This window comes from Corapipo altera, unplaced genomic scaffold (genome assembly GCF_003945725.1).
Source record: "Corapipo altera isolate COAL_440 unplaced genomic scaffold, ASM394572v1 58, whole genome shotgun sequence".
In the NCBI taxonomy this organism is placed as follows: Eukaryota; Metazoa; Chordata; class Aves; order Passeriformes; family Pipridae; genus Corapipo; species Corapipo altera.
The window spans coordinates 7,735,187-7,750,421 of NW_020884898.1; positions in this window are offsets into that span (position 1 = coordinate 7,735,187).

The following is a 15,235-nucleotide window of genomic DNA, read 5'->3' on the forward strand; positions in this document are numbered from 1 at the left end:
GGATTTTGGAGGGAGAATTGCACTAAGGTTATTTAAATTTGAGGTAGTGCAGAAAACCCCTGTAACACCCTAGACAAAGTAAGCTGACCCATGAGAGCTAAACCACTTTTACTGAGGTGGTATTTTGTTACTCTCAGTGGTGTATTGGAAACGGGCAGGTGAGGGTTTGCAGCACACCAGAATAGTGGTTGCCTATGGATGCATAAAACTGTGTCCAGGAATCTGAGCACACAGACAGATCTTTACCACCACTGTGGTGAAGAGCAAAAAAGAGAGAGCATAGACTTCTACATGAAGCAAGAAGCCTAATCCACCAATACAAAAGTTACAGGACTGCTGCTCTGAACAACTAGATCCAAAGCAAACATTTTGAATAAGTCATTGCTAATTACTACATTGTTTTCTCCAGAGTGACATTTAAGCAATAGGACAAGAACGACAAATATAATTCCAATGTGGTCTTAGAAAAGTAAGATTTTCCTGGGAGCAAAAAGTTCAAGGCAAGATTTGCATGAGAAGTGGGTGTTAGCTGTCAGAAACAAGTAATGGGGATGGCAAGACATATACAAGCCCAGAAGGGAATCTCCTGCACTCTCACTTTTTTTTGCTAATATAAAACCGTAATGCTTCTCTGAAAAACTTTTATTCCATCAGTTTTAATGTATTAAATGCATCAAAAACTTTCTTTTAAATGAAGAAAATTCTACTCTTTGATTCTTTCTGAACTTAGTCTTCTAAGATACTGTACTCTGGAAAACACTTGAAAATCCATTTCTGAATATGTCTGTGTGGTCTGGACTCAGCAACATTTTTATCCAGACTTGCTCTATGCATTCAGTTCTTGATGTGAATGGTGGTTCCCTGATCAATACTCAATATAAATGAAGATCATACAAAAAAACCAGACGAATATTTATTTGTTTCTTCAACACATTATACAAAGCACTTCTGAAAACTAAAAATCAGGAGCTGTTAATGCACCATGTTGTGACAGGGGCTATTACAAAGAACACCACTTCAAAGTGACTCCCAAAGATTGTTGTATGACACATACCATCTGTTGGTTCTTGTCTAGCTGGGTTTTTTGTCTGATTTAATTACAGTAGAATAAGGCTTTTCTCTGTGAGATTGAACAGGTAGAATTTCTACATGAATGAAAACTTTTCCTGAAGATTAAGAGAAACACAAGGAACAGACTAAGCCTTACCACTGTTTTTAACAATGTGGTATATACGAAAGTGAAAACAAAAACCACTGTCACATATAGAGAAAAATATCCAGACAGTTGCTTTCTTTTTTCCTTCTTCTTCTTTTCCCTCTTGTTGCTTCTACTGAAAAATGATGAAAGGAATTAGAAACCCAGCAGAGTAAGAAATATCCTCATGACACCCGAATCTCTCTCAGTAGCCTGAGTAGATACTATTCTCTGTGTCCATCTCACAACAGCAAGTCATACTGTGAAGGTGCTTCACGTTTGCTTTAGGGATATTCCAGGGATAGTATGTCTCATTCATCTGCAAAGGGGGACATATCTTTGTACATACTTTTATGTTTGTGCAGACACATCACTGTGCTTTTGTGTCAGGCTGGTAGCAAGCAAAAACATCTTTATAACATGTGCAAGGAAAACATCAGTGATACAGTGATTCCCTGAGTCTGGGAAAGGAGGAGCACAGCACACACAGAATTTTGAATGAATGGTTTAACTGGATTGCAAGTTGTGCATTGGTGAAATGCAGTACCTTCCTTCCTGAAAGTCAGAAGCAAGTGTAAAAGCAACAGGTAGCAGTTTATTGTAAGAAGCCTTATAATCTCAGTAATAAGTTGTATACCTGTCCAACCACAAATATGTGTTGCAATAAAATATAGCAAAGCTTTTTTTTTTTTTTTCCCAACAGAGGAAAAAACTTCCAACTTCTTTGCAGAAAGGAAAGTAATCTCTGTGCCAACTGGTTGATTTATACAACTTTCCCATGTTATTTATTAGTACAGTGTAGTGCCAGAATTGTCAGGTTTCTTGCTACTTTCAAGCTTGCAGAGAACCTTGCCAAGGCAGCCTGACAGTTTCTGCAAGTAAGTAATATTATATGCCTTTTTATTCCAAACTTCAATAATGTTTTTAAGGTCATTACATTATTTTCAAAAAATTTCTAATAATATATGTAGATATTTCTATACCTTCACTGTAAAGCTATCAACCATAAGTTTTATACAAATTATTGTCATATATATTCTCTATTGCCAGAGCAGCAAATCCAAAGGTTAGGAATTCAACTCTGGTTAATATCCCCTACATATTTTTTTCTAGACCTATATTAAAATGCATAAAAACATGTGCAACAAACCTGTCTTTGTCACTCATCTCCCAGTTCAAACATTTTCTGGGATTATTAGACTGTTGCAGTATTTCTGGAAGATGTAGGAGCACTTCAAACATGTCCATAGTTTAGTGAGTAAAATATTTAGAAGGAAAAGTAGAAATAAAACTAGAGGATCTATTTTATTTACCTCAATTTCTGTGTAGTATCAACCATTTCTGCAGGACCTATATCTTGAAAAATTTACTGTTAAAAAAATTTGTTCTATTGCAATACTCTACTCTAGGACATGCAACATAATGAGCTGAATTTTTTTCTGTGGTCTTTTAAACTGTTTACTTTCTCTGTCTTTCTTCACTAGAGAAATTCTATTAGTACTCAAGAGCATTTTTCAACTTGGATGCTCTGATCTGCAACATACTTTGCATGTCTCAGGAAATACAAAGCATTTCCTTCTGTGAAAGTAGCTGGCTTTCCATGTACAATATTATCAAGTATATTTTACAGGATACTATCAGACATTATGCTGCTTTTTTTCTTAACTCTGAGCTCAGAAAAGATACCATGGGTTTTTCAAAGTAAAGTTTTTATCAAGGAAAAGAGAATTTCCATGTCAGAGTGTTGTTAAGAGGCTGTTGAGATTTGAACAGTAAGTGAAAAGACCTCAATGGTTGAAACAGTAGTTTAGTTCCAGAATTCAGACAGGCTGTAAGATACTGTAGCAACACCAGTCTACCATTCAGTCAATGAATGCCTAGGTGGCAAATCCTCTTAAACGGATTGAAAAGGAGGAAATCAATTCCAATTCCCAGGATATCAAATATTTCTGTGTGAACATTTGGTAAGAATTAAAAGGATGGTGCTCAGTTTTCACGTCAAGTCCACTTTGGTACTCAGTGTATTTGAAAAAACTAGTTTTATCCATAATAGCAGATCAAGATTTCCCCAGTAGTAATGCAAACTCTTTAATTATTGCTTACACCCACTTGCAAAATTGCCTATGGATTGAGAGGAGCACAAATTCCAAAATCCTAGCGCAGCAAACTAAGTTTGTCAGAGAAAGACCTTTAGCCATCAAAGGACCTATGGAGGAAACAAAACTTGCTGAAGTAACAATTTTATTAAACCGTTTATAATATGTCTCTTCATAGTTGGTTGGAAGACAAATGCACATTCAAAATGTGATGAATATTAGTACAGTGTAAGCCATTTTTTAACCACTGCTCTGACAAAGTAATATGTGCACAGACAGTGTATATTATGCATCTGCTGCAGCTGACAGAAAAACAAAAGACAGTTCATGAATATGTACCACTGGGAAATTTGATTTTTATTCTATTTTGGAATCAGAGGCTTGCTGATTCCTTGCCTTCTAAAGATTATTTTTATGGTGTGAGTTTTCATCAGGTTCTTAAACCTAGCTTAACCTTACTATTCTTAAGAAGCTTGCCAGAACTGTGCTGCATTTAAAGACCTATCTTCAATTATCTCATTTTGAAAAACAATGAGAGCACCTTAAAATAATGTACTGATATGTCTAACCTGAACCATAGCTCCTTGCAATGTTGTTTGGTATCAGAGACACATAGACTTTTTTACATCTAGTTTTTTAGAGAATAGTATCAACCAGTTACAAAGACTTGGTCTCCTTTAGCTATAAAGATGCCCTGAGATTACAAACTGAAAATATACAAACAAGGACTTGTAACTCTGAAGGCAGGTTAACTTTTTTTTATGCACACAGGAGGGCAATTCTGTCCTTTTTAGCTAGTTCATATTGATAAAATACCTGAATTCTTGTGATACCTATAACACAGGGATTTAGACTACAATTTTGTGCAACATAAAGTAACCAGAAGCCATCAGCTCTACCACAGAGAACTGTCCTTACTCATGCAGATAGTCTCTATTCAGTTAGGGAATGCCAAAGGGAAGGTGACAAAGAGGCAAAATAAACTCAGGAAGAAATTATATTTCACACGGTTCGTGATGTTTCAAACATATGTATGAAACAAGGGTATGTTCACAAGCAGAATGAGTCAAGATAATTCTGATACAATATCTTTCCTCTTTAAAAAGTCCATTTGGTGGAATCAAAATATATGTTATTAAAAAAAAATGAGACCAGAATTTTTTAATTTGACTTTATTGATTTAGTAACGCTGAGAGTAGTAGTGTAGCAAAAATAGTGGAGCAGTGAAATGAGGCAAAAAATGATGGAATTTTAGACATTATGAAAAGTTAAGAATCATACAATTTAAAAATGGTTTATTTCATGAGAAGGTTGTTTGTTATGAGTTTTAATTTATGTCTGAAAAAAAAAAGTCTTCAAACTTTTTTGTATCTGCTTTAACAGGGATTCTTGTGCCTGAATACTAACCTAAAACCATGTATATATGACAGTTTATTTTCAAGATTCACTTTATAGTTTGTGTTGAGAATCATTCAGTGTATTTAACTGGAGAAAAAGATGATGCCTCTGTGCTGTTAGTAAAAATCAATCAGTCAATCAAACCTTAGAACCAAAGCATAACCTTGCTTGTGTACTAAAGTAGATCACATGCATATTATAGTCTGGTTTAGGAATAAAATAGAAGAGAATTCTAAAATACAGGTATGCACATGGCATAATTACGTACATGAATACATTACCTATTGCAAAGCACACCTTCAAAAGCAAAAGCACAGGCTTTTCCCTGGCAAAAGGAGGTCTTCAGCAACAGGAATCACCATGTGCAGGAAATGAAAGAGAGAGAAGATTTTTAGGAATTGTTTTCTGAAGATCATGGAGCTGTGTTTGGTTGTGTGGTCTTGTAGCAGAGGGGCTGCAGGGGTTTCTTCTGTGTGCTCCTACACACTTCCCTGATATCTGACAGAACCAATACCAGCCATCTCCAAGACAGACCCATCACTGGCTAAGGTCAAGACTCTCAGTGACAGTGGTAGTGCTGTGAGGATAACACATTAAAGAGGGTGGAAAAATCCTGCACAACAAACTGCAGGACAGAGAGCAGTGAGAATATGGGAGAGGGACAGCTCTGCAGACAAGGTCAGTGAAGAAGGAGGGGTAGGAGGTGGTCCAGGTACTGGAGCAGAGATTCCCCTGCAGCCTGTGGTGCAGCTCACGGTGAGGCAAGTGGGCCCCTGCAGCACATGGAGGTCCATGGTGGAGCAAAGATCATAGAATCATAGAATCATAGAATCATAGAATCATAGAATCAACTGAGTTGGAAAAGACCTCTGAGGTCATCATTAAGTCCAACCCTTGATCCAACACCACCGTGGTTACCAGACCATGGCACTAAGTGCCACATCCAGTCTCATCTTAAAAACCTCCAGGGACAGTGAATCTACCACCTCCCTGAGCAGCCCATTCCAATTCCTGATTACCCTCTCTGTAAAAAATTTCTTCGTAATAGCCAACCTAAACGTCTCCTGGAAGATCTTAAGACCATGGCCTCTTGTCCTATTGCTGGTTGCCTGGGAGAAGAGACTGATGCTCACCTGGTTACAACCTCCTTTCAGGGAGTTGTAGAGAGTGATAAGGTCTCTGAGCCTTCTCTTCTCCAGGCTGAACAACCCCAGCTCCCTCGGCCTCTCCTCACAGGACTTGTGCCCGAGTCCCTTCACCAGCCTCTGCGCTCTTCTCTGGACCTGCTCCAGCACCTCAATATCCTTCCTGCACCCCCTGGAGGACCCCATGCCAGAGCAGGTGGATGCACCAGAAGGAGGCTGTGACCCTATGGAAAGCCCATTCTGGAGCAGGCTTCTGATTAGTACCCAAGGACCCACAGAGAGAGAGAGGAGCCCACTCTGGAGTAGGGTTTCTGGCCAGACTTGTGAAGCCATGGAAGAGATCTCCATTGGAGCAGCTCATGAAGAACTGTAGCCCATGAGAAGGACTCATGTTGCACCCAGTGGAGAGCTGTCTCCTGTGGGAGGGACCCCAAACTGGAGCAAGGGAAGAGTGCAAGGAGTCCTTTCCCCTCAGGAGGAAGGAGCCTCAGAGACAGTGTGTGATGAACTGACCACAACCCTCATTTCTCATCTACCACTAGTGGGGAAGAGGTAGAGAAAATCAGGAGTGAAACTGAGCCTGGGAAGAAAGGGGAGGGGGGGGGGGAGATATTTTAAGATTAATTTTTCCTTCACATTATCCTACCCTGATTTGATTGGTGACAAATTCAATTAATTTCCTAGAGTTGAGTATTTTTTTCCCATAACAGTGATCATTGGTGAGTGATCTCTCACTGTCCTTATTATTATATTTTTTCCCCTGCTCAGCTGAGTAGGAGAGTGATAGAACATTTTTCATGGGCATCTAACATCCAACCAGAGTCAACCCACCTGAGAGGCTTTCATCTGTTAGCCTTGTGGATAATAACATTAACACTGTCTCTCCACTTCTTCACTGAAAAAAAAAAAAAATGTTGGTTCTGAAAGAAAATTTTTTACAGTAAATCAGTAAATGAAAAAAATATATGTGGGCTCACCTTCCAACAAATCTTCCAATTATCATAATTTATTGTGTCAGTTCTATTGTTCTCTGTTTTCTTTTAAAAGACAAAGTGATTTTTTTCTCCTCTCATGGATCAGAGACATCTGATAAAAATTGTGATTTAGTCACAATTAGAAGTAGAAAAAAAATCAATTGTTTTCCAGCAATGTAATTGAACAGAAACATTTTTCTTATGTTTGTACCAGGAACACATTATTGCAAAGACTTGAACGCCAGCTCCAATTTATCACCTCTAAACATATGTTAATAACCAAGAAATAAAGTTTCAGAGCTACTGTTATTCACAGAATCACAGAATGTTTTGAGTTGGAAGGGACCATTAAAGTTCACACAGTCCAACCCTTCTGCCATGGCCAGGGACATCTTTCACTAGATCAGGTTGCTTAAAGCCCCACCTGATGTAAAATTTCAAATGACGGGGCATCCACATCTTCTCTGGGCAACCTGCTCCAGCGCCTCACCACCTTCACCACAAAAAATGTTTCATGTGTCCAGTCTAAGTATATTGTGTTTCAGTTTAAAACCATTGCTCCCTGTCCTGTCACTACATGCCCTGGTAAAAAGTTTCTCTCCAACTTTCTTAGAAGTCCTCTTTATATATTGAAATGACAAAATAGGATCTCATTCAAACCTTCTCTTCTCCAGGCTGAGCCATCCCAACCCTCTCAACCTGGCTTCATAGAGGGGGTGCTCCAAATCCCTGATTATTTTTTCTGGCCCTCTTTGGGCCTATTCTGAAGTCTACATCTTTCTGGGGAATCCAGAGCAGCAGAAAGCACTGCAGGTGGGGTCTCACCAGAGCAGAGCAGAGGGGCAGAATCCCCTCCCTCCCCTGCTGCCTACACTGCTTTGGGTGCAGCCCAGGACATGGGGGGTTTCTGGGCTGCAAACTCACAATACCTGTTCATGTCCAACTGTTCATCAACCAGGAACATCCACCCTCCTCTTCAGGGTTGCTCTCAGTTAATTCATCCACCAGTCTGTACTGATATTGCCCAGCTCAGGTGCAGCCTTCTCCGTGTTGGTTGTCACGAGTTCTCCTGTCAGGCCAAGGACATTTTCTTTTGTCTTCATTTTCTGGACAATGTACCTGTAAAAGTTGTTCTTATGCATTGCATCCATTGCCAAATTCATCTCCGACTGTGTCTTAGCTTTTGTGATTCAGTCCCTACACATCTAGACAACATCCCTATATTCTTCCTAGGAGACTATTCATGCTTCCACTGACTGTGTATTTCTTTCTTACACTTTTTTTGGTCAGGACGTCCTTACTGAACCACAATGGTCTCATGTCATCTATGTCTGGTTTCTAACACATAGGAATCAAGACCTCTTTCACTCTAAGAAAAAATTGCTTAAGGAGTTGTTCCTGAAGGCAGTTTCCCAGGGGGTCCCATATACCAATTTTTTAAATAACTGAAAGTTTTTTCTCTTAAAATTCAGTGTTCTGACTCTACTCTTCATTGTGAATTCCACCAAGATGTGATCACTGCAGTCCAGACTGTTGCCAATATTTTCATCTTGAATTAGTTCATCCATGTTGGCAAGCAACAGGTCTGGTAACACTTCTCTTCCAGTTGCGCTGTCTATCACCTGGATTAAGAAATTATTCTCTATGCAAGGAGGATATCCTTGGAATAACAGTCTCCTGTTGCTGATAGCTTGGTGTGATGCTTTTCCAGCAGATGTCAGGGGTATTGAAGTCCCCCAGCAGGAGCAGAGCTTGTGCATAGGGTGCTTCCTGCAGCTAAGTAAGAATGCTTCAAAAGGTTCCCTTTGGTTGGGATGCCTGTAGTAAAGACCAAACATGAATTGTCCATGTTGGCTTGGCCCCAAATTTTTACCTATAAGCTTTCAACCCATTCATCAGTGTTTTTTCAAAGACAGCTCTGTGCAGTTAATCCAATTTTTTAGATAGTGGGCAACTCCCACCCTCTACCTCTTCTTCCTGTCTGTGCCTTCTGAACAGTTTAATGCCATCAGTACCAGTGCTCCAGTTGAGTGATTCATACCACCAGGTTTCAGCAATAGCAATTAGATCATAGATTTCCAGCTGCAGAGTGGCTTTCAGCTCCTTCTGCTTGTTACCTATGCTCTGTGTAATGTTATAGAGGCACATCAACTGGGCTATTGATCGCACTATAAAACATATAAAAGAGCTCTTGGTCATGAAAAAGATGATATGGCCAAGATAGGGGTGGAAGAAATATTTTAGAGCCCTGTAAATAATGGTAACCATTAAAAATTTGATAACATAGGGTATTGACAATATATTGTATAAATTCTTTAACATCTTCACCTGAAGAATATTTGATTTCATTAACAAACTGTGAGATCTTGGTAATTCCTTTAGCGTTTTCCCCATTTATTCTTCTTTAATGGAAGGAGAAAATGAAAAAGGAAAAAATAACCACCAAGCTTCAGTTGAATGTTTGGGTACTTTTCAGTAGGCATTCCTGTAGTGCCCTCTTGTGTTAACTGAGCTGTGGGCTCTTGAAAACATCTTTGACAGTAATGCAAAGTAATAGAAATTGCCAGACTTGTTCAGAGCTGCCAAAAATTTGTCAGGTGCTCAGAATCCCAAAATGACAAGTACCAGCTGCTTCGGAACACAAAAAAACTCAGATGGCTTCTGTATCAGAAGGTTCCTCTTAAAATTTGTCAAGGTTAATTCCTGTTAAGAAAATGTGCACATATTTACTTCAAGATAAGTCACCATCTTATATAGCCAAAAGTTCTGTTACTGGCCACAAAGATTTTGAATTTTTTTAACATCTGAAGTTCTGTAACTTCAGGAGTATATTCTGCCTCTGAGTCTACCTGCTCATTTCTAAATTGTTAATTTATTATTTTTTAATTTCATTGTTTTCCTTGTAAAAGAAGAAAGAAGTTATGTAGAGTTTAACTTCTTATGCAACTAATCATTATATTGAAGTGCTTTCCAACCCTTTTTGGATCTGTATTGGCTTTTATCCTCATGCAGTGTGCTGACTTTTCTTAAATAAGGAGATAGGAGGATCTGACAGTGTTCCATGTGAACACACTAGTAGGTAGTGTCTTCACCAATAAGTACTACTAAGTATTTGAAATTTCATTTGTTTAAATAAAGAATAATATTGCTGATTTTTCCAGTTGCTTTCTGATCACAGGTGACATGGATATTTCTGTCAAGACAAGGATAAGGAAATAGCTATGGTACCTCTGTGTTCAAACTCATCTAAAAAAAATTGCTGGAGCCAGGTGAAATTTTGAACAGAAAGTGTGTTATCTGTTCTATGCATCTTGATAGATCCCTATAGAAAGCAGCATTTTCATTATTTTAATTTTTTTTAAAAATTACTCATATTCAGCAGGTATCTATGGTTATTTCTGTTTGGGCAAAATATCTTCCATCAACCTCAGTATTCAAATTCAGTGGACTGTGGATGATCTGGCATTGCAATAGACACATCAAGTTCATTACATTTCTTGTATTCTTCAGCTTATCTTCTTATTACCCAAGACATGAAAATTTTATAGAGCTTCTTCATGAGGTCCAATCAAATTGTTCTTCTGAATTTCTACTGCTCCCTCCTGATTCCCACCTACTGATCCCTCTATTCTTTTATTAGACCTAACATTGAGTAAACACGATTAGGCTGGAAAAGTTTATTTTGATTTATGCTTTTGAGCTAGAAAACTAGAGTTAATGACCATTCCATGGTATCTATCTGAACACCCAGTGAAACAGTTGCCATTTAAGCTGTGTTCACCCTTTTTGTAGTCTTCTGTATTACCAGAATATTTTTTCTTGATTTAACAGTGTTGTATGTGCATGTTTTGTGTTTATTATGTGCTTTTGTATTTAAGGAAACACAAAAGACAGGAAATCCAGCCTAGTCTTAGTTTATCAAGCCTAGCCTACTGATTCAATTTTTAAGCCAAAACCTAAAAATTGAATCAGTGTTTGAGTTTAGATGTTTGAGGCAAGTCCATAAAATCAACATATGTTTCTGGATTACTGTTGTCCGAATATTAAAAGCATATTTCATTGCTATTAAATTGTGATATTGATGTGTATCCTGTGTCTTATTGTAACATAGGAATTTACCAAATACCTTTCAGCATAACTACATCAAGTATTCTATTTACTTCAATAGATAATGCAGGATAAGGTCATGAAGGATTTCATTCTATACCTTTCAGTTCACTCTATATCTGTCATCAATTGATTAGTAAGCAGTTAGACTGTTGGGATCACCAGAGTAATTTCGGGATACAAATGTTACCTTCTGTTTTGTCTCGCTCTCCTTGAAAACATTATGTATATTATATTTATTATATTTATTTTAGTTTAGCTCTATTTCTGATGTTTTCTGTGTGTTTTTTCTTAATGTTTAGAGTAGTCAATCAACTATTTTTGGAAACTTATGTTTCTTTTTCTTCTCTCCTTTTTCCTTTTTAAGCTAATGTTATCAGTATATAATAAAAGAAATTAAAAATATATAGTTACTGTACTATTAACCACGAAAACCAGGTTGAAATATGAAATCAGTCATATTTCTTCAGATTGACATCACAATTTCCACAATATCCATATAAAAAATAAGTATACCTTTCTTCTTAAAAGATTTTATTTAGTCACTGGTTTTTGGGTTTTGTGTAAACAATGGACAGTTGAAATTTTGGTCAGTCTTTCTGGAGTTAAAAGATGAAATTTCTGGTTAAATGAATTTTTCCATTGAAAGAGAAATTGGAAGGAAATTCAGAAAAGCATGAGAAACCCACCAATTTCATCTAATAAATGACCATTGAACTTATAATGAAAAATTAAACACTCTACTGTTCCCTTACACCAGACCATCAACTATTTTTTTCTACTACAAGTAATAATAACTATCTTCTTACTCGTATACACTCTTATTTGATCGTCATACGAAAGCTACTTTTTCCTTTCACATAAATATACATATTAGTGTATGTAATTAAGTATAATAATATGAGCTATTAATGAGCTAAATGCATTATGCAAAGCTTTAATATGAGTCTGCATAAAAATTAATTAAATCAAAGAAATAAAATAATTAGGCTTTTAATGACACTCATTGCATATCATTTTATCTGTTGAAGTAAGTGAAACTGTACTGAGGAAAACAGGTTTGAAGACTTGACCAGGCCAAGGTATCTTTCCCTGAGGCGACCTAATATATGAGGGATTAAATGCATTTGTTGTTTGCTGTCATCATCAACCTTTTGATCAGGACACAGAGTATCATGTTGACACTTGATAAGAACAAGATGAGGCAGTCTACATGATGAATTAAGTGTCCCTGAGTTAATTTGCTGCTTATGTCTCCTTTAAATCACAAATGCAAACATCATGTTGCCTGTACTGTGATCTCTGACATGAAATATGAATTTACCACACAATCTAAATTCTCAAGAAAGTGGAAACTTAATTCTGATTCTGCATATAACTACACATAGCACCAATGAATAGTGGTATTTCTTCATCAAAAAAAAAGAATCTTAATTTTCTTTGTGACCAAATTTTATTACTGCTACTCACTATTTCTTATGATTTTTCATTTGATGCTGCTTTGTGTGGCTTTTAAACTAGATGTGAGATAAAATCAAAAGGGTATCCAATGTTTTTCACAATAAGACAACTTCTCCCTTGCACATGAACATACAATTACCACTGTGGATTCAGAAGTGTGGTTTCTAACATCCCAGAAGAATGCAGAAGAATCTCTTTTCTTATTCTTTTGGCCAGGCATACAACACATGTCAAAAGCTGCCATTTATTGTGTCAAGTAATGTGGCAATAAAAGTGTCCCACACCTTACATTAAAATTGATTGATAAAGATTACCTGATGTCCTTTTCCTTTCCCTTTTCCTTTTTTTCTTTTCATTTCCTTTTTTTCTTTTCTTTTTCCTGTCATCTCTTCTCTCTTCTTCTCACTTCTCCTCCCTATTTTTTTCTATTTCTTCATTTTATTTTTATTTATTCTTATTTTTTTTAATCATTCAACCATCTGATCCCCTTCCAAAAAAAAAAAAAAAAAAAAGAAATAAGAAGGAATTTTCTGCAAAATTATTCCTTTTCAATTCTCAGACTAAAAACTCTCCATTGTCATTTAGCTACAGTAAGGAAGATGAGGTTGAATGCCTTGGGGACTTTTCTCTGCAAGGAAAGCATTTGGAGAGGCAAAGCACTTTAACACTGAAGTGATAAGCAGTGGAAATGGCTGGGAGCAATAATACAGGTTGTATTGCTGCAATAAGATCTTAATAGACAGGGCAGGACATCTTTGCAGCATGTCATTTTGGAATGGTCTTCATAGGGAAAGAGGTTTAGTGCTTGACTAAATGCAGATATAGGTGGAAGGTGAAGAAATGTGACCCAAATCAGATGTATTACAACTTTCTGTACTATGTCACAAGAGCAGTAAAATATCTTTGCATGTAAATGCTTTGGAGATTACTTATTTTATGTAAAAATCCAACCACCTTTACTGCAATGGACCTACTACAGAGAAATCCAAATAGCTGGGTAGAGTAGGAATTGGATTAACTTGTCAGGTTTTTCATTTCAAAGTGTCAGTGCAGTTCAGATAAAGACAGACACAAAATTATAAATGGTACCATGGTTATGAAAGCAGAATAATCTCATACATGAAATAGAGTCTCTATCTGATATAAAAAATTAAGTACTGTTGTCTCCATGATGGACATGACACCAAAGTGACACACGTGTAATTAAACAACTGCACTAGATTTATAAATAATTTGGACAGGAGGGGAAAACATTTAGTTGCTGCTGTGAAAAGTGTGTTTGGATTTGGGGCTTTTTTAAGCAGAATTTCTTACTAGCTAAGAATATTAGATTATGCCACATTTGCCAATAGAATAATGAGCATATAGGCCATTCAGTAAAAAACACTCCAGACTATCAAGTTGATTTACCACTGATCTCCATGAACTTCAGTGGAATTATTGTAGACTGAGAAAAGAATGAAGTTTTCCATTTGAAAACCTGTATCTTTGTAGGGTCCTTGGCCCTGTGGTGTTTCTAATTAAGAGCAATGTTTTATTTCAGGAAATTATTTTGCAAAGACAAGTAGATGAATATGGAGACAACACTATTAACTCATGCAAAATTTTTCTTGTTTCTTTTTTTTTTCCAGTGGAAGCCTTGGATTTTCTGGAAGGGGATTATATCCAATGTTCTGTCATGGTGCCATCATTATTCCTCACACATAATGCTTTCTTAATGATTGAAAATATGGGTTGATCATCTCTTATTCTGTTCATTCTCATTGTTTGTCACATTTGCTGGACTAAAATTAGATTATTGATTCGACCTGTGATACAAGGAACTGTTTCCAATATATTGATATTGCACCCTAAAAGTGATGTTTTATTCTGATACTAAAACCTTATGGAGTACTCTGGGAACTTTTGACAAACATCATAAATATACTATGTTGCCAATGCAATTCATTAAGGTCCAGTCAAGCTACTGACAAGTTAGATGAGATAGAAATTAATATTTCTTCTTTCTTTATTCTCTCCATTAATCACAAAGCTATCTGGCTGGAAATTTGAGGACAAAGTTATAATTTTTAAATGCCAATTTACAGGTCGAAAACTGATGAATGAGATATGTGGAATTTTAAAATCTGAGTAAAAAATAATTTAATAAATCTACATTAGAAATAGTCAGGTAGTAGAAAATATTTCATCCAGAGAAATTCAGCCTTGCTGCGAGAGGATGTTTCCAACTTCCCAAAAGATTATGACCTCTTTACAAAACAGTAAGAAAGCAGTTTCAAGATGTACATAATAAAAGAGTTTTTATAGCCTGATTAGGGAAACTGTCTATTTGGAGTACAGAGATCTGGTCAGGAAGACTTATTATGACTGACATATGCAAAGATGGATAAGACACACAAAGTATTGAATGGGTGCTTTATAAAGCACCATGAGGTAACCAGTGGTCTGTGGCTTTGAGAACCCCTAATAACAGGGGTCACAGACAGGAAAAATCCAGATTGCTCTTGGAAAGCCAAGTATGGAAAATGAGAGAAGTGAGTCTCAGACATGTCACTGACAAAGTGTTACTGGAAAATTAATTTACCAACCAAAATAATCAACACATTTTAGTTTGACACATATAATCAAAAAATGGTTTAAGTTGGAAGGGACCTTAAAGATCATCTTGTTCCAACCCCCTACCAGGGGCAAGGACACCTTTCACTACACCAAGTTGCTCAAAGCCCCGTCAAACCTGGTCTTGAAAACTTCCAGTGATGGGGCATCCGCCATTTCTCTGAGCATCCTGTTGAAGTGTCTCACTACCCTCACAGGGAAAGAATTCTTACTAATCTCTAATCTAACCCTACCCTTTTTCAG